General features: G+C 56.1%; 1 protein-coding gene and 2 long non-coding RNA genes across 16 annotated transcripts in view; 1 reads left to right on the top strand and 2 right to left on the bottom strand.

The window, feature by feature from the left end:
* CELF4 (CUGBP Elav-like family member 4) overlaps positions 1-25,713 on the bottom strand; it is a 312,555-nt gene that overhangs the window by 172,640 nt on the left and 114,202 nt on the right. The window lies entirely within an intron of this gene.
* On the bottom strand, positions 13,156-14,607 carry LOC129636313 (uncharacterized). Its single transcript, XR_008706874.1, has 3 exons — positions 14,474-14,607; positions 13,894-14,055; positions 13,156-13,543 (listed from the first exon to the last, which is right to left on the bottom strand). It is a non-coding gene; the product is annotated as an uncharacterized LOC129636313 (long non-coding RNA).
* Positions 13,408-15,925, top strand: LOC129636315 (uncharacterized). The gene is made up of 2 exons (XR_008706878.1): positions 13,408-13,546; positions 14,296-15,925. It is a non-coding gene; the product is annotated as an uncharacterized LOC129636315 (long non-coding RNA).

The raw sequence follows: 25,713 nt of genomic DNA, 5'->3' as shown, positions 1-25,713 counted from the left end.
ATCACTCCAGACTGTTTACAAGGAGAAAAAAAAAAAAACAAAACCTGCTCACATGCAGCTGAGCACCATCTCCCAGTCCTGCCCCTCAATGCTCAGTCTTGGCAGGGACACAGAGGCACTGGGAAGGTGGGTCCTGCAAGTGAAGACCCTGGCCCCAGCAGCCTGGAGCCCACCCTGGTGGGCATCTGGGGAAGCTCCTTGTTCTGCTGAGGCCTCTTTCTTCCGTCAGCTAGATGCTGGTCTCGCCTGATCCCATCCAAGGCAACTGTGCAGATCACTGGCCTGGGTGGGAGGTGGGGGGTCCTAACTGACTTTCTGAACACATTCCTGTTTTTCCCTAAAGGTCTTGGCAACCCAGGTGGGAAACAGCACAGGGGGCCCATCAGAGGGGAGCCGATGTTCAGCTCCCCCACCCACCTGCCCCCGGGGCTGCTCGGGCCTCTGCTCTGTGGATGGCCCAAGGCCATGATGGACCTGCCCATGCTGCCAGCTGGGTCCCTCTGGGGAGCTGAGTGCCTCGTGCAGCCACAAAAAGAAGGGGACCCGGAGAGCCTCAGTCCTGCAGAGTCCTCAGTGGGACAGTGATAGAGGCTGGCCTGCCCCCAGAGGCCTGCTGTGCCACCTCTGCTTCCTCGTGGTCTCCAAACTCCCCAGATACCCTCTGCCAGGCTTGACTTCTACTGGGGAACGTGTCCAGGGTGTGTGTGTGTGTGAGTGTGTGTGGGGGGATGTGTGTGTGTGGGGGGGTATATTTGTGGGGTGCGTGTGGACATTTTTGTGTGTGGGATGTGGGTGTGAATGTGTGTAGGGAGTGTGTGTGGGAGGTGTGTGTGGGGGGGATGTGTGTGGATGTGTGTGTGTAGGGGTGTGATGGGGTGTGTGTGGGTATGTGTGTGTGTGCTGTGTGTGTGTGGTGTGGGTGTTGGTGTGAGTGTGTGGTATGTGTGTGTGGGTGTGTGTGAGTGTGTGTGTGGGTGTGGTGTGTGAGTGGTGTGTGTGTGTGGGGTGTGTGAAGAGTGTGTGTGGTTTGTGTGGGTGTGAGTGTGTGTGGTGTGTATGTGTAGGTGTGTGGGGTGTATGGCGTGTATGTGTGTGGGTGTGTGTGTGGACATGTTTGTGTGTGGGGTGTGGGTGTGGGTGTATGTAGGGTGTGTGTGTGGGATGTGTGTGTGTGGGGTGTGTGTGTGTGGATGTGTGGGTATGTGTGTCTGTGGTGTGTGTGGGTGTGGGTGTGTGAGTTTGTGTGTGGTGTTTGTGGTGTGTGTGGTGTGTGTGAGTGTGGTGTGTGAGTGGTGTGTGGATGTGTGTATTTGGGGGTGTGATAGGGTGTGTGTGGGTATGTGTGTGTGTGTGTGTGGTGTGGTGTGGGTGTGTGTGGTGTGTGTGTGTGGTGTGTATATGTGTGGTGTGGTGTGGGTGTGGGTGTGAGTGTATGTGGTGTGTGTGTGTGGTGTGTGTGTGTATGAGTGTGTGTGTAGGTGTGGTGTGTTAGCAGTGTGTGTGGTGTGTGTGGGTGTGTGGTGTGGGTGTGTGTGTGTAGGTGTGTGGTGTGTGTGGGGTGTATGTGTGTGTGTGGGGGGTATGTTTGTGGGGTGTGTGTGGACATTTTTGTGTGTGGGATGTGGGTGTGAGTGTGTGTAGGGAGTGTGTGTGGGAGGTCTGTGTGTGTTTGTGTGTGGATGTGTATGTGTGGGGGTGTGATGGCATGTGTGTGTGTGGTGTGTGTGGGTGTGTGTGGGTGGGTGTGGTGTGTGAGTGGTTTGTGTGGGGATGGGTGTGTGAGGAGTGTGTGTGTGGTGTGTGGATGTGTGTACTTGGGGGTGTGATGGGGTGTGTGTGGGTATGTGTGTGTGGTGTGTGTGTGCGTGTGTGTGTAGGGAGTGTGTATGGGAGGCGTGTGTGTGTGGGTGTGTGTGTGGATGTGTATGTGTGGGGGTGTGATGGGGTGTGTGTGAGTGGTGTGTGTGGGTGTGTGTGGGTGTATGTGGTGTGGATGTGTGTGGTGTGGTGTGGGTGTGGGTGTGAGTGTGTGTGGTATGTGTGTGGTGTGGTGTGGGTGTGGGTGTGAGTGTGTGTGGTGTGTGTGCGCGGTGTGGTGTGGGTATGGGTGTGAGTGTGTGGTGTGTGTGTGGGGTGTGTATGAGTGTGTGTGTAGGTGTGGTGTGTGAGTGGTGTGTGTGGTGTGTGTGGGTGTGTGGTGTGGGTGTGGGTGTGAGTGTGTGTGGTGTGTGTGTGTGGGGTATGTATGAGTGTGTGTGTAGGTGTGGTGTGTGAGCAGTGTGTGTGGTGTGTGTGTGTGTGTGGTGTGGGTGTGTGTGTGTGTGTGGTGTGTGTGAGTGTGTGTGTGGGTGTGGTGTGTGAGTGGTGTGGGGGGGGTGGGTGTGTGAGGAGTGTGTGTGTGGTGTGTGTGTGGGTGTGTATGTGCTCATGCATTTCCATGCACAACTGTTGTATGTGAGGCCTCGCCTGTCTGTGAGTGTGTCCAGCTATGTTATGGGGGCACCGGCTACCTGTCCGGTGGATGAGTAATTAATTGGAGGGTGATAAAGCGATTAGCCCCAGAGCTTTCGAAAATAATGAATGAGGGTCCTGTAGATGTCAATATTTGAAAATACTAATTTAAGGCCTATTAGCTGAAACAAATTTTAATTAAACAGGGAATAATCAGGGTGATGAGAGGAAAATAAAAGCTTCGGCCAGTGACTGAGTCCTCACGATGCGGAGTGAGGGGAAAGAGAGGGATGGTTTGGGTCCGGAGCTTGGACCTGGCCAGTCCTCACTCGGGCAAGGAACAAGGATGGGCAGGGGTCAGGTAAAGGAGCTGACGCCACGCTTCTGCTCTGGGTTTCAACCTTCTCACCTGTAAAATGAGAGGGGCCCCGGGGCCATTCTCCAGTAGACTTCCGTGAGGAAGGAGGGGTAGGGGAAGCAGCTAAGCAGAGAGGTTCTACTCTGTGAGCAGGTCCACTGGGCTGTGGCTTGTTCCCAAGGGTGTCTCCGGGGTGTCAGCCCGCAGGCACTGGGACAAAAGAGCTTGGACTGTGTTCTTGTCCCATGGACTGTACTGCACCCACAGAACAGTCCTTAGGACACATAGACCTTTGGAAGGATTCACTACGTGGGTTTTCCTGAACAGGGTCACGTAATTCCCTACAATCTCAGCTTGGTGCAAACTTTAAATCTGCATGCCCAGGAAGAAGGCCTGCTGTGAGTGGCTCACATGGGAGAGGGAGTCTGCTGGACAGGTGACTGTCTACCCAGCTGGTGGGTACCGAGGACTCAGGACTGGGTGCTTTTCCAGGGAGAGCACCTTGATTCAGGCTTCCCTCTTCCCACACTGCACCCATCCTCATGGAGTCCCCTACCCGCCGCCTGCCAGGTGTGAGTTGCTACAGAGCAAAGCCGAGGGTTGGGAAGGTGTGTGTATATGTGTGTGTGTGTACATTTGTGTGTGCCTGTGCCTCTAAACTTGTGTTTATATATGCAAATCTGTGTGTATGCAGGCCTATGTTTGCTTGTGTCATTAAATATCTACGTGTGTCTACATGTATGTGTGTGTGTGTGTGTGTGCACGTTTGTGTGACAAGGGTCCTGGAGTTTCCAGGTGGGCAGTGCCACCCCCCACAGGATTGCCCCCTTCCCAGGGCCTCAGCCCTACCAGGCAGAGGCAAGAACTTTAGCTCACACCACAGCGGCTTTGCTTGGTTATTTATTTATAACCCACCACATTCCACAAATGGTCGGAGGTGGAGATCTTGATTAGTCTGGGGCTCCCCTCTGGCCTCACACAGAGGCTGCCCTCTCAGGCTTACTCCAGGAATCCAGAACAACCTCGTGTCTGCTGACGACAACACCCTTGACTTCATCCTTCCCTCCCTCGCCTCCCGAGTCAGGCACCCACCTGCAGTTTCTGCTTCCCACTTAGCTGCCAGCAGCCTGTCTGGCCCCTCAGCCTGCCGACTCTGAAAAATTCCAGGCCAGCTGGTTCTTCCCAAGATCGTGCCCTTTGCCCCAGACTTCTCCTGTAGCATCTTTCTCCTGGCCACCCCTGGCTCTGCACCCTGTCCCCAGCACCCCAGCCTCAGCGTGAGCCTGCTGTATGCGCTGGAACCCCACGACCTCCTGCCCAGCCCCCTGCCCCCACCTCTGCAGCTGAGCGGGGGCTTGGCGGGGGAGTGGCCCACGCACTGAGTCAATGCTGCTGGAATTGAAAGTTGCCTAATAACCTGGGGCCCCTTGGAAACTTTTCATCTCAACACCGAGACTGATTAAATAGCAACAAAAATAAATTATGTATACACAGGGTTGTAAAAGCATCCAGAGACCGGAGACTTGGGGTCTGTGCCTCATATAAATGCAAATACTGTAATAGCATTGCCGTGGTCCCCACCCCCACCCCGCACACACCTGGGGAGGGGAAGGTCGGAGCCAGGCAGGATGGTGAAAAGCACAGCCGCCCCCGAGCTCAAGCCCGCGGGGACTTGAAACAAAACCTGAAGCCAGGCATGAAACCCAAGCCAGCGCAGAGAGAGACTGACCCCAGATAACGAAGGTTTAAGGCAAACAAAGGGATCCAGGAAGCAGTTGATGTGTCTTGACTCTGCGGGCAGGGGTGGGGGTGCAGTGATGGGAGGGTGATGAGCAGGGAGTGGGGGTGGCCTGTTTTCCTGGCTCCACAGCAGATATCACCCCCTGGCCTCTGCCCGAGACCCCCCTCCCAGGGGCTGAGCCAAAATGACCCCCCTTCAGGATGCCTGGCCCATGCTGCTCCTCTCGGGCACCCCGCTCCCCAGAGGAGGTGTTTGCTGCTTCTCCTCACCCTGGGGAGCTTGCCGGTCGCTCACATTAGCAGCTCTCACTTGTGCCGAAGCTGGGACAGGAGCTTTTTATAGCTGCAGGTGTCTCTGGGCGGGGCTGCCTCCCCCAAGCCTCCTCTGCTGCCAGCTTCCCCCTCAGCCCTGGTTCCCAGCTGCTGGAGGCCTGGGCACTGGGTCCCGCCTGGATCTGGGGATGAGAAAGGGCAGGAAGGTCTCCATACCCCAATCCTGTTGGGCATCCTGGTGAGTCGTGTGCCAGGGGCCCCCTCCACGCCCCTCTGCCCTGGGACAGCTCTCTCCTTATTCATCATCTGCCCACTGTCTAGTCACTCCCTGACATACAGTAGGTACCCAGTGAGAGCTGGCCAATGGTTACAAAGGCATTCTGTGGAGGACAAGTACTTTTTTTCCTGGGGGGCTATCATCCCTTTCTGATTTTCATGTCCCATTCTCCTTCCATTAGATAGCTGCTCTCTCCTTTAAGTTACCTGAAACCTCCATAAACCAGTCACTATAATGAGATTAAAGTATTAAACATCCATGGCAGGTGAGCTTAGCACTTTATACTTTGCAAAGTGCCATCTTATTAAATCTCTCGTCTTCCTAACACATCCGCAAGGCTGTCAGGGCAGGCACCATCATGCCCAATCTACAGATGAGGAAATTGAGGTCCCAAGAGGCTTGGCTGTGCTCACATAATTAGGCCTCCTGAGTCTTATGCTGCCGTCCTAGGGAAAAGCTGTAGAGGCATGAAATAGGTCTCCCCGCCTTGAATGTTTTAATTTTCCACTGATGGCAGGGAGTGAGAAGCACAAATGATGCCTGTCCATTGCAGTCTCTGCAGGGGCGGGGAGGCTGGGACACCTGGCTGCTTAGCCTTGGCTTCTATCTGGTCCTTCCTTTGGGTTCGCTCCTTCTGGATCCCTGATACAATGGCTGAAGAGCAACCAGCACTGCAGTGGACCCCAGCTCTCATCTGGGGGTGCTGGGGAAGGCTCCAGAGTTCACCCAGACTGGCCCCACCGTAGGAGCCCCCCATCCCCACCCCTACATCCCACCTGGGCCCAGAGAGGGAGCTGGGAAACAGGAAAGAGGGCCTCTGTGCTCCTATCTCTTATTTGAAAAGACTAAATTAGAGAAAGAAGGATTCAACAAATAAGAGAAAACAGGGCGGGTGGTACTGTCCTCCAGCTTTATAAACAACAACAAACAGTGAGATGAAGGCTAAGTGTGGCCCAGCCAAGCAAATTCCCACAGCAGAAGGGTGGAGCTTTAAGAGGCCACACAAGCGTTTCTAGATGGCAAATGCAGGGGAGAATATAACTTGTTCTCACTCACACCATCTGACATAAGTGTCTGACCAAGACTGTGTGTCCATGTCCTACTGGGAATGACCCTTAATGCTTTAGGGTCAGCGGCATCATTCAAGGCAGGGTCCCGGACTCCTCCTGGAAGCCCCTGAGGACAGCCCCCAGGAGCCATGCCTGGGTACCCTGCTGCGGCCCCCCTGGAGAGACTGGCTCTGGTGCCCCAGACCTGCGGCCAGCCTTCCCTTCTGCTTCACATGCTTCTCAACATACCTTCTTATAGGACGTTTTCTTAGATCGACCTCCTGCCTCTGATGATTTTCTTACCGTATCCTCTCGGCACCTTCATACTCTTTATATTTTATGCTCTTTTGATTTGTTCTTGGTTAGACGTGAGCTTGTAAGTACCGCCAAGTTTCCTTCTAACATCTGGCTCCTGTTCTAATTATGGGCTGTACAACACAGTCATGCCATTGCCACATACATATATTTCTGATGCTCAATAAAACCAATGAATGCATGGAGTGAACTGCATGAACTACCGTCGGAGGTGAGGAGTGATGGAAATTGTGCCAGTGGGGTGCCACCCTTGCACCTCCAGGATCAGTGACTCCCACGCTCATCTGCCCAGGGAGGTGACTGTGCTCCCAGGGATGTGAGAACCAGGGTGGGCTTTAGAGACCCTCTGGGTCCATACCTTTTTTCTGCAGGAAAGGATACTAGGGGCTGTCCAGGGAAGGATCTAGATCACCCGGCAGTTACAGGTGGCCCGCCTGCACACCCGGGCTCTGCTCTTGCCTAAACAGTATAGCAGGTGATGCTTTCTCCTCTGTGGGGTCAGCCTTTTTCCATTGTCTGGTCCCCGACTAGACTGGATGCTGCCTGAGGCCAGGATCACATCTTCCGCTCTGTCTGTCCCCAGAGTGTCCCGCAGAGCACAGAACACACAGTAGGCAACTAATAGTAACATCGAAACCATTGTTTTGGGAAATGATCTTAAAATTCCATGTGCTGGCCATGACTATCTTTGGGAACATCTATAAGTACTGGCCAACAACAGAATGGGCCACCTGGCAAGTGGGGAGTAAGTAAACCTGGGTGCAGGTAAAGACTGGTGACCATGGGTGAGAGATGCTAGGGAAGGGATTCCTAGAGCACATGGGGAGGGGCCACAGAATATTGAACTTTCATTCTCTCCCTGGTTTTATGATCCTGCCTGCCTGAGCATGAAGGGACAGATGGAGGTTGGTAGGGTGACTCGTGTCTGGAACCCTGGAAGATGGCTTGCTGTGTTGAAACCAGCCCTTGAGATGGGCCAACTCGTTTAAGACTTGAAATGCCAGCGAGAGGCAGAGTTCGGAAGGCTTTAAATAGAGAAATGTTAAATTGAGTGTCCAGGACATGGGAGGTGCTATTTAGCATCCTAGGTGCCAAGGGTAGAGGTGGTGGTTTAGTCGCTAAGCTGTGCCTGATTCTTGGGACACCATGGACTGTAGCCTACCAGGCTCTTCTGTCCATCGGATTCTCCAGGCAAGAATACTGGAGTGGGTTGCCATTTCCTTCTCCAGGTGCCAAGGGTAAGACAGAAAAATCAGGCCTGGTGTCTGACTTCACTGAGCTTACAGTTTTGTTGGGGAGAAGAGAAGCTGCCCATAAACTCTGAAACATAAACCATAAAAGCAAATTAATAATGAAGAGTTCAGAATAAAGAGAGAAGCTGTGTTTCAAGGCCATACACGATTAACCACCCAATGACGGGTGTAGACAACAAGGCCTGGGGTTACCCGGAGGAGGAGGGGGCACCCACTTCTGGCTGCAGGGCTCGTGCAAAGCTCGGGAGGCTGGTTTCTGGCATTTTCAGTCTGTTAACTGCAGTTGTGACCATAGGGATTTGACTTCCAGGGACCATTCAGGGGAGCCCCTTGATGGCTGGAAAGCCCCGAGCCACTCCTGCGGCTCCCAGGGGGGGGGCGCGCCACCCATCCTCTTCACCCGAGTGGCTGTCTGTGGCTCCTGTCCCCAGAGCGGAGCGATACACCTGGCCACTGTTTTCCTTGACCTGCCTGCCTCTGTGCGTGAGGTCTGCGCCTCATTACACCAGCAAGGTGTGGCATGGACCTGGGGGCAGGCTGGTGCCTCTCCCTAGGGGGCTGAAGGAGCAGTGGAGAAGTTGGACTCCGACAGGCTGGTCTGTGGATGGCAGGAGACCCAGCTGCAATCAACAAACACCTACAGCCAGCAGACTGTCCCAGCGGAGGGGGTGGGGAGGGCACTCTGCTCCCTGTACCCAATGCCCAAGTGTCCTCATGCTTGGTTTGGAAGGCAGCTCATAAGCTCAGCCTTGAACATGCCACCCAGCCCCCAGCCCCCACCTTCATGTCCCAGCTGAAGCCCCGAGCAGGGAACAAGCTTGTCTCCCTTTGCTGCTTCTTCTTGTCCCTGGGGGAGGATGGCAGCTCGTTGATGGTGGCTGTATGGATCTGGATCTTTGGACCACCTCCTCTGAAACCCTGGGTGGTAAGAATGACCAGGCCACAGGAGGGGAAACTCTAGGGGGCGTGGCGAGGGGCCAGAACCAGGCCCCACCCTCACTTGTAAGGGTTCCCATCTCCCCCAGCCCCTGTCGGGTCTTCCCTTGGCCCCTCTTTGGGGGCTTGGGGGTGCTGCCTTTCACAGCATCCCACGTGTCAGGGCTTAGATCCTCAGTGTCCTGGCTGCCTGGGAACAAAACCCCTTACTAGCCGAGCTGAGACAAGGGGGTGTTTTTCCAGCTGCATTTTCTCCAAGAGAGGAACAGGACCGTCTAGAAACCATGGAGGATTGCATATCTTGCAGGAGGCCCAGGGCTTGGCAGGCTGACTGGTGACCGCTGCCTCATTCCCTGGACCTGGACGGGCTGTGAGTTTTGGGGGGTGCTCCTGGCTTGTGTGCCGTGTCTGACACGTCACGGCCCTGTGTGTGTGGCTCTAGTCTGGGTCTGGGCGAGGCTGCCACGCCTTCCCCTCTCCACAGCCAGCGGCATTACCTGCTCCTCTGGTCTGGTTTCTGCTCCCTTGGCCACTAAGTTTCTCTCCCTTGTGGTGGAAGGTCTCCCATCCTCGGTTCTCTTTGCCGAGCTGAATGAGACAACTGACAGGTTTTGAACTTAACAAATGATCAAGCTCTTCTCAGCTCGGGATCTCAGCAACACCCACTTGCCTGGGTCCTCTGCGATGATTCATCACTCAGGTGCCTCCCGCATGCCCCCACCTCATCACACACCTACAAGGTCCCAGCTCCCTGGAGATTCCCAGAGGAGGAAGCCGCTCCCTTGGGTTCAGCCTTGATTGACACCCTGGTCTTCAGCGCGCTAGCCCATCCCAGTGTGTCTTTCCCAGGGAGAGCCCAGCGGGACCCCTGATCTCCCAGTCAGAGCCCCACCCAGCCTTGAGGCCACCTGCAGGGAGGGGAGGAGAAAACTAGTGGATATGAGGAAATGGGCCCTGGGAGGGGGTTCACAGAGTGCAGAGGATAGAGGGTGGGTGGGCAGTGCTCTGGACCCCTGCCTGGCCTCCCGCCCCCCCCACCTCCCCTCACCTCCCCCAGGAGCTGGGGAGGGCGGGCGGGGTGAGCTGAAGGCAGCAGGAGTGACTTCACATCTTTGTTGCTGTAGATGCTGCGCTGAAAATAGTCCTCTCTAGGGCAGGCTGGCTCGGGGTGTGAAAAGCTCAGCTCCCAGGGAGCAGCAGGAACCAGCTAGAGAGAAAAATTAACCACAGGTCTGGCGCTTACTTGCCTGGCTGAGGAACACAAGCGTCAACCCTGCCGCCCTGCTTACCGCTGTTTAAGACGTTGGGGAGACTACACGCTCACTGTACACAGCTCATGGCGACCCTCGTCTGTGCCTCTCCGTTTCCTGAGGGCTTCCTGCACATCTGGTAGCATCTAACCTCCAGCTACTCTGGACATAGGTGGTAGCGCCCTCATTTGATAGGTGGAAACTGAGGCTCAGAGAAGTTAATTTGCCAGCTTAAGGTCACACCAGGCTCCCCTGGTGGCTCAGTGGTAAAGAATCCACATGCCAACGCAGGAGATACAGGTTTGATCCCTGAGTCGGGACGATCCCCTGGAGAAGGAAATGGCAACCCACTCCCATTCTTGCCTGGAGAATCCCATGTACAGAGGAGCCTGGCGGGCTACAGTCCGTGGGGTTGCAGAGTCGGACGTGACTTAGTGACTGAACAACAGCAACACCACAAGGAACAAGGTCACATGGCTTCAGCAGTGGGGTCCTCTGACCCCAGTGCTTCCCCAGCAAACACTGGAGGCTGCACAGGGTCTCCAGTCTCTTGCCGTCTCCCAGCTGCTGCCTGCTTCCTGCACAGGAGGGCGAGTGGTGTGAGGACCTGAGTCCCCAGTGCTCCCTGGCGGAGTGGTCAGAGATGCAGGCATCCTCCCCACTGGAGGGAGTTTCTGAGGCCAGATGGAGCGGGGGCACTTCCCTACCTTGGCCCAAGGGCTGGCATTCTCAACCCAGTCTCAGTGTGATCACCGGTTAGTTTGTCTATTCCCAGCACGATCCCCACCCTCCATTTCCACCCTAAAGTACACTAGATAATTAAGTCTCTCTCAGGCCTTCTCAGTATTATGCAGATTAATTTATTATTTAAATCTGAATAGAATATTAGCTCATTGTCTTAATAGTTCTGATAAACGTTTTGGGGGGGGGTGGCACAGGATGGAAATCCTCCCACTCACCCCCTCCCCCCATCAGAATGGAAAGACCCCTCAGGCAGGTGTGTGTGTGGGGGGGTGCGGCTCCAGACCCGAGGGCACACAGGCGGCTTTGCGCACATGCAGGGTCCTGCGCGTGCCCTACACAGCCCTCTCCACACAGGCCCAGCCTCCTGCCCAAGAAAGAAAGAAGGGGCAGGCGGGGAATGCAGGAACCACAGAGAGTTTCCCAGTCTGGAGGCTCTCCCCCTGCTGTTTGGACAGGATGGGGTGAGGGGGCAGAGTGAGAGTGCAGGAGACAGCTTCTGAGTGTCTGTCAGCGGAGGGGACTGTGGTTTGAGAGCTGGGAAGTCTCTCAGCACTTCAGTCTGCCCTTCTCAGAAATGGTTCTGGTAAGGGAGGATCTCCTTACCAGGGGTGCCCTGGTGGCTCAGACAGTCAAGAATCCGCCTGCAATGTGGGAGACCTGGGTTCGATCCTTGGGTCGGAAGACCTGCCACCCCCCCCTCCGCCCCCATCAGAGAAGGGAATGGCTACCCACTCCAGTATTCTTGCCTGGAGAATTCCATGGACAGAGGAGCCCTGTGGGCTACAGTCCATGGGGTCACAGAGAGTCAGACACAACTAAGTGACTAACACACTTCATCACCACAATCCAGAGAAAGCTGCTGGTGGAGGTGGTTGTGTTGAGGGACGTCCTACAGACACCAGAAGTGTGGGGTGCAAACTGTCCTGGCTTTGCCAACACTCTGCCTCCCCACCCTATCCCACATTCCAGGGGAACCCGGGCAAGGCCTAGGGGGCCCCTTCCTGTGAGGCCCGCCTCCTCTTCTGTCAACAGTCTCTGGCAAAGAGGAGTTCAGGCTCATTCTTGCTGCTTCCACCTCCTGCAGAGATGTTCTCTTGGCCACCTGATCTCTACAGCACGTACAGAGATAATAAGACCCTTAACACTGAGATCAGCACTTGAGCACAGGAAAGGAACTGTGGGCCTTCCACTAGGCATGTCTGTTATGGACTGATTGTGTCTCCCCAGATTCATACCTTGAAGCCCTAAACCCCAAGGTGATAGTATTGGGAGGAGGGGCCTTTGATGAGTGGCTGATTAGATGAGATCATGAGGGTGGGGCCCTCATGATGGGATTAGTGCCCTTGTAAGAACAGCAAGAGACCAGAGCTCCTTCCCTCTCTGCCAGGTAAGGTTCAGGTGGCTGTCTGCAAGCCAGGGAGGGTGGGGGGAGCTCTCACCAGGACTTTGATTGTGGACTTCTCAGCCTCTATCATCATAAGAAACAAGTTTCTTCAGTTCGAGCCACTCAGCGTGTGGTATTCCATTACAGTAGCCTGAGCTGACTAAGACAGTAACTTTTTGTAGATGTGGAAACTGAGGCCAGAGAGGTCACATGTTGCCCTTTGGCTGAAGAGCCGGTAGGTGGTCACGGAATAGATGATGTGACTGGTGCTCCAGGCACCATGCTGCACACTAACACAGGAGTCAGTGTCCACCTTGGGGGTGCGAGACTGGGTAGGGCCACAAGGGGACTGCCATTTGGTCCTGTGCTCAGAGCACTGACAGGGTAGAAGGTGTCTTTTCACACGTAGAACAGACACAACTCAATCCCTGAGGGATGAAGAAAGTGGGACCCCGATGAGCCCTCCTGGTGGAGGGGAGGGAGGCAATGCCAGGTGCCCCCACGTCTGAAGCTCCCCTGGCTGCATCCTACGTCGGGAAGGGTCGGTTTAGGGTCATTTTTACCCTAGCGCTCCCCACCCCAAGGTCTGGAATTGAGCGGGTGCCCTTGGCACAGACGGTATTGAATCCAGCCAGGAAGAATATATGGGACACATCGTGTGGCTGTGGTTTCTTTGCACCATCCAGTCATACAGCTGGCAATTAATTTCCCCTATAAATGAAACACCTTTCATATCACTTTATCTGGAGAGCTTGAATTGACAGCAGCGGGTGTAATTTATACATACTTTTTACCCATCTGTTAGCATTCAGGCTTCAGGCTGCTTGCGTTTTTTTTTTTTTTTTTCCCTTCAATTCTCTCCCCAAATTGAAAGGATTAGGTTAGGATTAGGTGAGTGTTTTAACCAGATATTCACAAAGATGGATGGCGGTGCTTCCAGACGGCCGGTGCCCAGGGGAGGCCCTCACACGATGGTGGCCAGGTGGGGCTCAGTGATCTGGGAAATTGCCTCCACCTGAGAGCCAGCAGCCCTGCAGTCCGAGGCTGGAGCTGCAGAGGGCCTCGGGGACTCTCCGGGCCGTCCTTCATTTTACAGACGAGAAAACTGAGGTTCAGAGAAGCAAAGAGACACATGCAAGGTTGAGCAGCTGGTCAGAGGCGGAGCTGGAAGGGGGTCTGGCTGGAGAGAGTGCCAGAGGGAGGGTTGCTCCATTTTACCTGATGGAGCAGAGGGGCACGGATGAGGCCCTGGAAGTACTTGGCTGGCCAGGGTACAGTTCCTTCTGCCCCTTGGTGTCCAAGGACGTGGGCACAACCCAGCCTCAGGCTCCTGGGATACGAGAGATGAACGCCGCAGGGCCCGGCCTTGAGAGGTCAAGGGCAGAGCTCTGGCCTTCTCGATGGCCCACCTCCGCCTCTCCTGGCTATTGCAAGGTGTCTGTGATCACTGCCTCCTTCATCCCCTCCTTCTTGCCCAGCTTCAGCCCTGGAGCCATTAGCAGTGTGACTCTGTCTGGTAAGAACCAGTAAGATAGTTCTGTATTAACGCAGGGGCCTGAAGAGATTTGGCCATTAAATGTTACATTAGACCCAAGGTGTCCTGTACATGCTCCCGGTGGAGTTTTTCAGGCAGCCTTGGCTGGGGGGCCTCGGCGAGGGGGAACGTGCTGGAACTGACAACCAGGTGGAGGTGGGGGTGTGGATGCTGGGCTGTGCGCTCCCCCTGGAGCCCCGAGGACATCCTGGAGAACCGTGGAGGAAGGGCAGGCGTGTCCTTGCCTCCCGTTCAGCCCCGCGGGCCCTGCTGGCTGTGGCTGAGTGCCCAGTTTGTCCCCAGCCCAGCGGGGCAGCAGCCCAGCTCACCTCTCAGTTCCGGGCAGCCCTGATTTCGCGTCTCCTATCGTCTAGGAGCTCATCCTCCTTATTGGACCAGATGTCCTGAGTTTTAGCTCCAAAAATACACACATGGAGGTGAGGGAACAGACAGAGGAGAAGCTGTTTCCCTTTCCAGGGAGGACGTGAGACCTGCAGGGAATAATTAGTGAATAGCATTGGCTTAATCAAAATACAACTGCCTGCCTCCTACAGGGCAGGTGATTACTGTTTGAGTGGCCAGGAGGGGAGACATGGCTGTTGGCTGAAGTCAGCTAGTCTTCCTGTCATCCTAAGTACCCAGCTGCCCAAACACCTACATGACCCAGCTAAATACCCATCCACCTAACTCCCCACCCACCCAACTAGCCATCCATCTGCTTGTTCTCCTAGGATCCTGGGTAAACCGTGCAGTCTCTCTGGGCCTAAGTTTCTCTGCTGAAATGGAGATAAGAATTCTCCCCTGATCTCCTCCTGAGCTTGTTAAAGGATCTGATGGACCCGAGGACGATTCTGGCAAGTGGTGCAAAGAATACAGATATCAGACAGTGGGTATATTAACGACTGTTACCATTACTACCACGCTGCTGCTGTCTAAACCCTTCCTGACTTGAGATCTCGGCTAACTCTCCCCTCCCTTGGACCGGTGACTCTGCACATCCGCGGAAGGGAGGCTTGGGAACTTGTTTTAAAGATTTCCTCCCAGCCCTGCAGGGCGGGGCAGATCCTGGAGGAAGCTCAGCTGCCCCGCCTCCTCCCTGCACGGGCAGCTGGCTCCTCCCCCTCCCAGAACCCAGCAACGGGAGGAGGAGCAAAGCGGGGAGGGCCGCTGTAAGAGCATTAATGGCCGGGCAGGTTGGAGGGAGACCGCAGACAGATGCTGGTTGTGCTTGTGTTTTCCAACGTTAGGGCCTCAGAACCAGAAAAAAACAACAACAACAACAACAAAAAAACTGGGAGCTTTAAAACCAGGAGGCTAATTGTTCGGATGGGAAGATGTTATTTACAGTAATGGGGTAATGAGGAAGGAGGCGCAGAATGAGAAGGGTGGTTTTGGCTGGAGCGGCCCAGTCCATCCGGGGGGTTTCTGGGGGCAGCCAGGGGGCCATCCTCTTGAGTTGGGCCGTCTACCTGCGGTTACCCTGTATCTCACAAGTCACCCTCCTTTGGGGAAGGCCCACATGAAACAGAAGCAGACATCTCCTCGCCCAGGGTTTCTGGAGTGGGAGACAGATCACCTCCCCAGCCAGCATGAAACACGTGGCCCTGGCCCAGGGAGCCTTCTATTCTTTAAGGCCCAATCAGTCACCCCCTCTCAGGAAGCCCTCCTGACTTCTGCAACTCACAGGTGGTCTCTTCAGACCCCCTGGATCTCTGAGTCTGAACTGCAGAGACCCTTGACCACACAGCTTGCTGGGCTCGAGTTGGGAAAGGAGGATGAATTACACTGGGGGGCTTTAGGATAAGTGGATGGAGTTGGGGAGGAGGAGAGGGGTTAAATTCTTCAGCAGCTCAGCTGAAGGAAGAAATTGGAAAATCCAGGTAACAAGGGCTCTGTGGGGCCCCAAGCCTCTGGCCCCTCATTCATCTGCCTGCTCACTGGATCTTGCCGTAAAAAATGAAAACAGACGTTGAGAATCCACACTCAACATGCACCAAACTTGATCTTAGATCGATTCTGGCTAGTCACTTGAGAATATTAAAAAACTGCAGATCTCAGAGGGGGAAAAAAAAATCATCTTTCCTTTGAAGCAGAAAATGGTCCTTTTGCAAATTAATGGCCGGGTGGGCCAAAAGCCCCTCCTGGAAGGGAGAAGGGGGCCTGTCAATATCTCAGGAGAAGCAGAAGGGTCTGGCTGGGGTGATGGGCTCACGGGGCCAGACACTGCTGAGCCGAGCTGGACACAAACCACAGGTGCGCTGTGAGACGGCCTAGCAGTGACTCTGGGGGAGAAGGAACCCAGACAGGCTGCTTTCTGTAGACAGGGCCCACTTCCAAATGCCAGGAAACAGATTGTGCTGTGCTTCTCCGGACGTTCCTTAAGAAGTGGCTGGGCAGCCAGTAGTAGCACGGGCTGCAGGAGGGGTGGGAGCTACATTCACAGGATTGCAGGTGACTTGGAATCTTAGACTTCTCCAAGGAGCAGCTGGGCTGGGCTCTATAATCTCTCTTGTCTGCTCTATTAAGCTCTCCCTGTCGCCTGCACAGAGCCCACTACCAACCACAGAGCCGTCTCTGTCTCCTGAGGCGCTAGGTTGGTTTACACCTATCTTCCTGTCTTCTCCATGCTCCAAAATTCTACCTGGTTCCTAAGCCCCCCTGTCTCCCCAGCACACAGCCCTAAGGCACACATGGCCCAACACTGGGCTTCTTCTTGTCCCCACAGCTGTGAACTAACCAAGGGGTGAGAACCCCAGTTCTCTGTGACACCCCATGTCCCCTGTGGGACCTGGTGGATTGTGAAGCTGGGTCCCCTGTGATTTAGTGCCAGACCATGAGGCCACGCAGGGGCTGAATCTTCACCCATATCTGCCTGGACACCTCCTGGGATTTCTTTCTTCTCCTTCCTTTGCTTACAAAAGTAGAAGAAGATAAGATAGGAGTCATCCTTCTGCTTAAAGGTAGATGCACAAGGCAGACTCTGGGTTAATTAGCAAAGGTCTTCCAGCTGCACCCCTACCTTGCCCCCACCCCACCCCAGTGCCAGCACACAGAGTGGGTAGGAAGAGGAAGACGAGGGGTCAATTCCCCAATGGCTGGAGAGAGGCTGTCAAGCTCTGTCCCTCAAAACCCTCAAGAAGAGGAGCCAGCTCTCCTGCCCCAATCTGGGAGAGTGGGGAGCAGAACCCGAGCCCTCTGCACCCTCTGCTCCCTGGGGCGGGGGGTGGGGGTCATCAACACGGAGGCCCAGTCTCTTCCCACAACCACAAGCTCAGCCCCCGTTTGGGTCCAATTCATCCAGCCTTCATCTACCACGTATGCACTGCCCACCACAAGATGCCGGCAAGCTGTCAGCTCAACAAACATTCAGTGTGCATATTCTGAGAGCAGAGCCTAAAACAGATGCTAAAATCTAGAGGTTTATGTAACTGAATATAGCCCGATGACACAGTCACGTGTGTCCCTGAGAGTTTCCTTCTGATCTGTAACGCCTGACCTTGAATCCCAGCTCTGCCACTTTGGTGCTGTGTGCATGCGTGCTCAGCTGCTTCAGTCATGTCCGACTCTTTGCGACCCCGTGGACTGTAGCCTGCTGGGCTCCTCTGTCCATGGGATTCTTCAGGCAAGAATACTGGAGTGGGTTGCCATGCCCTCCTCTAGGGGATCTTCCCAACCTAGGGATCAAACCTGCGTCTCCTGAGTCTCCTGCATTGCAGGCAGATTCTTTACCCATGGAACCACGTGGGAAGCCCAATGGTAGTGTGACCTGGGACCAATTACTTAACTTCTCCCTGCCTCATCACTCCCATCTGTGAAATGAGCCACTGTGCCAATTAAATGTTAGACCTGACCTATTATACTGTCGTTTCCTGGGTTCCCGCTGGGTGTGAGAGCCTGGGTGAAATGCTGAGCCCACCGCCCTGAGCCCTGTGGTGTTTACCCTGCATGCAGGGCCCTCACAGCCCTACGGACCCCCCTGTATGGGTGGCATGGAGGAGACCAGCATCCGGGTCAGATCTGGGAACACCACGAGCAGGCAATCAGGAGCTGTTGCTTGAGGCGCTGATGAGTTCCCTGAGAAAGGCCACTGCTCGGGGAGCTGGAGGGTGTCATCTCTGAGTCCTTCTGTAGCACCGGAGTCCATTTATGGGGAGGTCACTTATGAATATTAAACTCTTTGCTCCGGGCTCCAAAGAGTCCCGCTGCCCTGCTCTACCCAAAAGTCAAGGTTACAGCCCAAATAAACAAAGCTGCCCTCCTCCAGAAGAAACACACTGTCTCACACACACACACACTCGCATTCACACCTGCAGTATCTGAGGGGGAAGCAGGAGGGGGAAGTGCAGGGGTTGGGGCAGCTGTTTCCTCACCCTGGCTCCATGGGGAGGGGTGTCCTGGCCCACAGGCTCCCCTGACTTGTCTCCCTTGCTAGTTTCTCAGACACACCAGGCTCGGCTTCCCCAAGCAAGTGGGGTCTGACTTTACAAACAAGACAGGGAGCTTCCAGGAGAGGGCGCTGTTGGAACATCCTGGGAGTGGGAGGCACCGGGCGGGCCTGCAGCGGGCACACAGGGCTGGCTGGAGCCCTGGGCTGCGCCCAGCCCCGCGGGGAGCGGGAGGGGCCCTGCGGGTCTAACTTTGGTGCACTTGCTAAAAATGCAGTAAGCCTGAGGGTGGGGCCGGGAGCCTTAGCTGCTTCCTGAGAGGCTGACTCAGATGGCCTCCGAGGCCAGACTGAGAGAAGCTGGATGGGACGCTAGGATGGCACAGCCCCCCAATCTCCCCTCACTCACACCCAAAGAGACCGAGGCCCCCAGGGCTGCTCTCAGCCCCAGTGAGTATGACGAGGGCTTGCCTCGCTCCATCCCTCCCCTGGGGACAGAAATAGAACCAGGCAGGGCTGAACAGCGGTTATCAGGAGGCTGAGTCCCCGAGGAATGTTTGGGGCCAGCTGAGGAGGCGCCTGGGGTCCGGTGGTCAGAGCTGGCATCCAGGCACGGGTGTGTAACTCTGGGGCTGTCCTCGTGCGGGACGCTGCTACCGCCAGATAGCCGGGCTGAGTTACAAGGACACAATGATTAAGGTGGCAAAGCCAAGGAGAGAGTGAGGGGACAGGGTGAGAGAGGCAGGGTGACAGACACCGGGAGACAGAGGCAGGCAGCAGGGCAGAGGGACAGAGAGACCGGCAGCAGGGGACAGACACACTGATGGGAACTCGGAAAGAAGGGAGAAAGGGGAGGGCTGAGTCGGATTCATTCTGTGTCACCCAGAGCTTCTCCCAGAAGCTGAAAGAGGATCTGCTGAAGGAGAAGAGACAATGGTGGAGAAGAGACCGTGGCAGCTACAATGCCCGGGGAGCTTTATGCGGTCTCTTGGCCTGTCACCATGTCTCCATCCTCCTCCTCCTCACGATTATTATCTACCCTTTGAGCGTCTGAGCCACGCCAGGGACCCCATGTGTGCCAGCCTTTATCCTCCTAAATCCCTACCTCAGGGCCAGTATGAACACCTCTACTTTATAGAAAGGGGAAGGGGGGCTCTGACCTGCGACTTTCTAATACCATCTTCCCCTCAGGCTTCTTCACTGCTCCAGAGAAGTTTCCAAACACGAAGGGTTTGCCTCAGCAGGAAGAGACCAAACTAGACCTGCGAGGGTCTGTCCAGGTGGGCGTGTGTGTGAGGAGGGGGCTGGGGCAGTTCAAATACCACAGCCCCCCATTCACTTCTGACCTCTCACCATCCACATGCAGGCGCTGAATAGATCAGAGAGTGTGAACCTTCTGTTCTACGTCCCAGGCCAGGCAGAGGTGGTGGCCCAGGCTGCTCCTGGCCCCTCCTTTCCCTTGTGCAGCCCCAGCCTGGAGGGGTCACCCCAGGTCTGAGTGACTGGTGCTAGCCCCCCAGGGTCCTCACCTTGGGGTGCTCCCCTGGGAGCATGGGGACAAGGAGCTAGTTAGAACTGGAAAGAGAAAATCTCTTGTCCCTACTCCCCAGTGAGGCTGTGGGTCTCACCACCACCAGGCTGTGTGGGGGAGGGCAGGAAAGCCTTGGGCTGCTGATCCACAGGGTCGGGCCTGAGTCCCAGCTCTGCCACTCAGCAGCTGTGTACCTTCAGTGAAAGGTCCTTAACCTCTATGTGACAGCTTCACCGCCTGTGAAATGGTCCCGGCGTCCGGGGTGGACGATCAGATGAGAGTCCATGTGATGCACTCGGTCCTGGCACACAGCAAAGACTTGGCAAATATCTGCTGACATCTCTTTAATCATGAGCATCATTGCTTTGGCCTCTCACACCTCCTCTCTCCCTACTCCTTAGCCCCATCCCCTCTCCCTCAAACTGTCAAGCCTGTTTTCAGAGGGTCTCCAGGCGCTGTGCCTCTGCTATGCTTGGAGCCACTCATGGGAAGGCGGTGAGGAAGAGGGGGCCAAATTAATTCAGTTCAACATTCCTGAGTGGTTTCCCTACAGAACCCTGTGACCAGCACCAGGCATGTTGCTGCTGCTGCTAAGTCACTTCAGTCGTGTCCGACTCTGTGCGACCCCATAGACAGCAGCCCACCAGGCTCCCCCGTCCCTGGGATTCACCAGGCAAGAACACTGGAGTGGGTTGCCATTTCCTTCTCTAGTGCATGAAAGTGAAAAGTGAAAGTGAAGTTGCTCAGTCATTTCCGACTCTTAGCGACCCCATGGACTGCAGCCTACCAGGCTCCTCCGTCCATGGGATTTTCCAGGCAAGAGTACTGGAGTGGGGTGCCATTGCCTTCTCCGACCAGGCATGTTAGACTTTCTTTTCCCCTCAAGGAGCTTCTACCAAATAGGATGGTGCGTATATGAGTAACTTTCACTCATTCACTCATTCATTCACCACTAAGCTTTCCTTCACGATCATCAGTGATCCAGCAGGGTGTGATCAGTTGCAGGAGTGAGGAAACAAGAGTAGAATTCTGCCCTGGCACGAGAAGTGGAGTAAAATAAAAGATTCAGTCTCATAAAGGGAGGGTCCCATTCTTGGGAGGCTAATGTCACATCATGGGGGTGCCTGTGTAGCCACTGCCAAAGGGATCCGGAGCTTAGGAGCCAATCAGCAGACACACGGAACCTGAGTTACACAACCTGGTGTTGTCACAGAGAGGATTCACCCTCACCTTCATGGTCAAGATTTATGAAAAGCCTTGTGTGCCTTTTTCATGGCATTGCTCAACAGCCCTGGGAGGCAGCCAGGTTGGGGCTGAGTGTCCCCAGCTGTTGCTATGGACACTGCACAGGGAGTGACACAACTCACTCACAGTCCCCGGCACTGACTGTCAGAGCCAGACTGAGACCCTGGCCTCCCTTGGGTCTAGGACTCCATTTAGGCCCCATTGTCCCCACCTAGGCCTTCTTCTCCAGGAGCTGGATGTGGGGTGACTGCTTCCGTTTACCTCCCTGGGGAGCTCATCCCCCATCCTCAGGGGGCCCCTGAGCAGCCCCAGTAGCCCCAGTACATCCTTGGCCCCTGGAAAGAGCAGAACCCTCTGTGAAGCTCAGCTGCAGTGCCTGGGGTTCCCAGGGGCCCCGGGGGCGGGTGATGGTATCTACACCCTCCGTCCCTTTGGCATTTGACCTTCTCTTCTGATTTGCATCTACCCCAAGTGAGGTCCGGAGAAGGCAATGGCACCCCACTCCAGTACTCTTGCCTGGAAAATCCCATGGATGGAGGAGCCTGGTGGGCTGCGGTCCATGGGGTCGCTGGGAGTCCGATGTGACTGAGAGACTTCACTTTCACTTTTCACTTTCATGCACTGGAGAAGGAAATGGCAACCCACTTCAGTGTTCTTGCCTGGAGAATCCCAGGGACGGGGGAGCCTGGTGGGCTGCCGTCTATGGGGTCGCATGGAGTCGGACACGACTGAAGTGACTTAGCATAGCAAGTGAGGTCTGGGGCAGTGCTCCCAACCTTGTTGACTGTCTTGTCTTTTCTGGGGGCCTCATCAGGTCCTCAGCCCCTCGTCCCACCCCCGGCCACGCGCTCCGCACAGGCTGACTGCACCCCCCTCACCTCCCGCCACAGGCAGCTCCAGGTCCCCCCAGGATCCCGGGGCCCCCCGCCCCCATCCTGCTGACAGGAACGTGTCTTCTGGGCCCACAGGTGGGGCCCTCAGCGCATCCCACATTAGAACCCGCTGGAGCTGTGAGGCGGCCAAAGGGCCAGTTGTGTAGAACCTGGAATGGTCGGTAGGGAACTTCCGGGCTCTGTGGCATCACCAAGCATCCGCTTCCTGCCTCAGACTCGGGGGAACGAACCAGAGTCTTCTCACAGAGGCCTCGAGGCAGTGATGATGGCGGGAGCCTGAGGCTTGGGCAGGTCTCAGGGACCTTTAATTTCTCCTCTGGGAGGTCCCAGGCCCGTCTGTGGAGAATGGGGTGAGGCACCCCCCACCCCCCCGCCACCTCCCTGAAGCCTCTCAGACCAGGGCAGCCCCCTCCACGGCTGAGGCCCCGGCTCGGCCCACCTGCCACCCTCCCCAACCCCCGCAGTTGTCTCTTCAGGAAGGTTTTCTTCTTTCCCCAACGCTGCTCTCTGCCCCCTCAGGGGGGTGTCTGGCTGACAGGCATTCGCTGGCTGGCGGGGTCGGGAGGGGCAGCCGTCCCCATGCCCCTCCTCTTCCGCGTGGGCTCTGGGAACAGGCCGTGGCCCCCAGCCGAGCTCCAGCATCTGCCTCGAATGGCTCTGACCGCCTTCAAGGGCATTGCCAGGAATAGATGCGGCCACCCCGCCGCCCGCGTGGGCCTGGCAGCCTCAGCCTGCCCTTTCTCCAGCCTTTCTGTGCACTTCCCAAGGAGCGTCCAGCCCCGACGTGCAGGTGAAAGCCCTGTGGGACGCCACCGTGTGCTGGCTTCTTCAGAATGTGCAGAGCCGTATCCCTAGACAGCCCAGCACACGCTGCCTGGCCACCTCTCAGCCACCAAGCTGCAGCCCCCGGCCCCAGCCGGTCACCTAGCAGGTCTGTCAAAGCAGGAGCCCTTATTGATGGAGCTGTACCCCTTGGATTCATGGCCCAGAAACCAAGTCAGAGAGATGAGGTGCTTGCTCAGTCACAGCTGGCCACCAACCACAGTGCCTCACCTTATTCTAGTCAGGAGCCCTAGGCGTCTGCAGGAAAGGTAATACTCTGAGGCCGGAAGAGGGCAAGGCGCCGGGGAGAACAGGGCACCTGAACCCCTCTGGGCAGGTGGTGTTCAGGTCATGAGAGAGGAGGTGGGACTTGGTCCCAGGATGCAGGGATGAACGGATTACCTCTGATCACCACAGAGTGGAACAATGAGGCCTGGGACGTGAGGGACAAGGAAAAAGGAGAGGGTGGGCTCTGACTATGTGGAACCCACGGAAAGAGATGTCAAGGCACTGGGAACTCAATCTTGATTCTGCTATGAGGGTGCCAGCGTGACTCCAGCAGGTGGAAGAGATTCTGCCACCAGCCACGGCTGCGCAGGGTTTACAAAGTGGCTCCTTGACACCGTGGGGCAGGCCCTGTTCTAGGATCCAGAAAGAGCAGAGAGAACAAGGTTCCTGCTCCCATGAAGCACATGGAGAGAGGTCACGCAGGTCAGGACAGGACAGGTTGGGTGGAGACCGACACAGTGAAGCAGAGGAACAGGGAGAGGATGCTGGTCCTGGGGCCAGGGCACAGCTGTTTTATACTGAATGGCCAGGGAAGGCCTCTCTGGCAAGGCGACATGTGAGAAGATGCCTGGAGGAAATGAGGGAAAGAACCAAGTAATCGGGTGGGAAAAAGAGTGTTCCAGGCAGCAGGCAGAGCAAGTGCAAAGGCCCTGAGGCGGGGGTGTGCTGGGCCGGCTAGGGGAAGAGCTGTCTACAATCACAGGAGTGTCTCAGCTCACTACCCCAAGATCAAGCTTCCTCAAACAGAGCCCCTCCTGCCTTCACGCTCCCATCTTTCCCCCTCCCCCAGGCCGGAGAGCATCTTTGCCGAAGGGTGATCCAAAGATGGAATTTGGAATCTGGGCACAGCCAGGAAGGGGAAAAAAAACAAGACTCTGAATTCTTAACCTCAAGGTGTGTCCCTTATTTAGTGTGAGGCTCTTTTCTCTGCCCACTGCTCCTTCGTCCGTGTGCAGGACTCTGTGCCTATCCCCTGGGAGGACAGAAGGGGAGCTGAAGTCCCCGAGTGTGGAGGGAGTCTTGGGGAGGAGGGCCCCAAGGAATGTAAGCCTTCGGAGTGGCCAGGCTTGGGGCAAGAGAGGAGCAAAGGCTTAGGGGGTGGATGACTCTGTGTGTGTATGTCTGTGTGTCAGGAGTAAGGGGAAGCCAAGAGGCCCCATGGCGGCTGGAAAACGATTCCCCTGTAAGAAAGGGGAGGGCGCGGTGATGTTCCATGATGTTCTAGAAGGTCCTCTTCCCTTCTCTGTTAGGGCTGTGTTGGCTCTCGCTCCCTCCTGTGCCTGTGTCTGTGTCTCTGAGTGAGTCTGTGAGTCTGCATGCATGTCTGTGAGATGTCTCTCTCTCTCACTGTCTCTTTCTGGTTCTCTCCCGTCCCGTCTCCGAGCCGCCTGCAGCCTCTCAGTCTCCCCGCAGTGCCTCTTTCTCTGTCTGGCTGGCTCTGTCTCTCTTGGTCTCCATCTCTCTCTCTCCCTCCCTCTCTTCTCCCGCCCCCTTCTCCTCTTTCTCTCAGAACAGGAAGAGGCCTGCAAAAGAACTGCGATTTCCCTCCCGCCTGCCTCCCCACCCCCTTTCCCTCCCCAGGTTTTTTCTCTGCTCCTTATTCAAGGCAGATAAAGTGCACACAGCTGCTCCCAGCTGAAACGGGCCTTAATTGCACCCCCGTTGCCATGGCGATCCCTGATGATCTCCGTGGCTGGAATGTTGCCCTCCGATCTTCCTGCTGGGGCCTCCGGGCTCCGCAGCCTTGCTGGCCCCGGAGCTGCCCCCACGCGGCACCCTGGCAGGGCAGCGAGGTGGCCCCGAGCACCTTCCCCCTCCCCCACCTTGGTCTTGGTCACTCCTAGGGACATTCTGGGGTCCAGAGCAATAATGCACATGCTCCTGGCCAGGGACAAAGCATTCCTCTGTCACTACCTAGGCACTGGTTTTAGGGGTAGGAGGGACCCAGGTCAGAGTGCTGCGCTCTGAGCTTCACTCCCCACCTGTGGACCTGCCACAGCCACACCCAGGGTGAGCACAGGAGTTGTCAACACTAAGCAGCCTTTTCACTGCAGTTCCCATCTGAATAGCCCCTGGCACATGGGGGTGGTGGGCACTGCAGGGAGGTGGACCCAAAGACCCCTCCTATGGTGGCACAGTTCTGCAGAGGGACAGGTGCGGAATCAGGCTGACCGAGCCCCGCTGTGGAAGACAGGGGTGGGGGAGAGTGGTGCCTACAGTGGGCACTTCAGAGGGAGAGGGACACCCCAGAAGGATGTGCCTTCTGGTGCCTGAGGGCTGCCCTACAGTCCACCACCTATACGGGGTGGTGGGGTGTGTACACGTGTGTTGTGTGCTTGTGTGCTGTGTTTGCACATGTGTGTGCTTGAGTGCTTTGTGTGCACACACGTTGAGTGCATGCATGTTGTGTGTGTACACACACACGTGCTGTATGCACACATGTTGGGTGCATGCATGTTGTGTGTGCACATGTGCTGTATGTGCACACATGTGTATGCATGTGTGTGTGGCCTCATCCACATGTCTGCTATACACTCCCCTCCACAGGACCCTCCCTTGGCATCCAAGCTGGGCCACACTAGACTGTGTGTTCACAGCTCAGCGGCTCCTGACAGGGGTCTCGGGGAGGGCAGCGTAACTAACGCCCCAGTCAGGACACCCCGAGGAGCCAGCAGATGCGAAGCGGGATGGCTCTGACCAGTCCCGGGGGCCCGCCACTGGCCCTGGTCCTCTGCCATCACCACTCTGTCCTCTGAGTACCAACCCCAGCTCTAGTCTCGTGAGACCTACAACAAAGTGGGATTTCTGAACCCTTGGCAAACCTGGAGGTGGGGGTGTCCCAGCACTTTCTGTCTGAGGCCTCCTCTGGCCAGGCAGGTAGGTGGGCCAGGCCCCTCCCTCTGGTCTGGGTCAGAGCCCTGGACTCTGCCTGGACACTGCTGGCCCCTTCCCTGGGTGGCATGTACGACCTGCTCGCCGACCAGTG

This window comes from Bubalus kerabau, chromosome 21 (assembly GCF_029407905.1).
Source record: "Bubalus kerabau isolate K-KA32 ecotype Philippines breed swamp buffalo chromosome 21, PCC_UOA_SB_1v2, whole genome shotgun sequence".
NCBI lineage: Eukaryota > Metazoa > Chordata > Mammalia > Artiodactyla > Bovidae > Bubalus > Bubalus kerabau.
The sequence above is the reverse complement of the archived record's forward strand: the minus strand, read 5'-3'. Positions and strand labels throughout refer to the sequence as shown.